We start from the raw sequence: 524 nt of genomic DNA, 5'->3' as shown, positions 1-524 counted from the left end.
GACTACAGGCGCCCACAACCATGCCCAGCTAATTTTTTGTATTTTTAGTAGAGACAGGGTTTCACCGTGTTAGCCAGGAAGGTCTCGATCTCCTGACCTTGTGATCTGCCCACGTTGGCCTCCCAAAGTTCTGGGAATACAGGCATGAGCCACCATGCCTGGCCCAATTTTTGTATTTTTAGTAGAGACGGGGGTTTCACCATGTTGCCCAGGCTGGTCTTGAACCCCTTACCTCAGGTGATCCACCTGCCTCCGCCTCCCAAAGTGCTGGGATTACAGGCATGAGCCACTACACCGGCCTTGTTTTGTTGTTTTGTTTTGTTTTGAGGTTTTGAGACAGAGTTTCGCTCTTGTTGCCCAGGCTGGAGTGCCCTGGCATGATCTAGACTCACTGCAACCTCCTTGTCCCAGGTTCAAGCGAATATGGAACGGAACACAAATTTGCATGTCATCTTTGTGCAGGGGCCATGCTAATCTTCTCTGTATCTTTCCAATTTTAGTATATGTGCTACCGAAGCGTGCAC

The 524-nt window shown here is 49.4% G+C and overlaps 1 non-coding gene across 1 annotated transcript; it reads right to left on the bottom strand.

The window, feature by feature from the left end:
- Window positions 1-417: 417 nt before the first annotated feature.
- LOC129523954 (U6 spliceosomal RNA) lies at window positions 418-524 on the bottom strand. Its single transcript, XR_008667584.1, has one exon. It is a non-coding gene; the product is annotated as a U6 spliceosomal RNA (small nuclear RNA).

Source organism: Gorilla gorilla, chromosome 6 (assembly GCF_029281585.2).
Source record: "Gorilla gorilla gorilla isolate KB3781 chromosome 6, NHGRI_mGorGor1-v2.1_pri, whole genome shotgun sequence".
NCBI classification, from domain to species: Eukaryota; Metazoa; Chordata; class Mammalia; order Primates; family Hominidae; genus Gorilla; species Gorilla gorilla.
The sequence above is the reverse complement of the archived record's forward strand: the minus strand, read 5'-3'. Positions and strand labels throughout refer to the sequence as shown.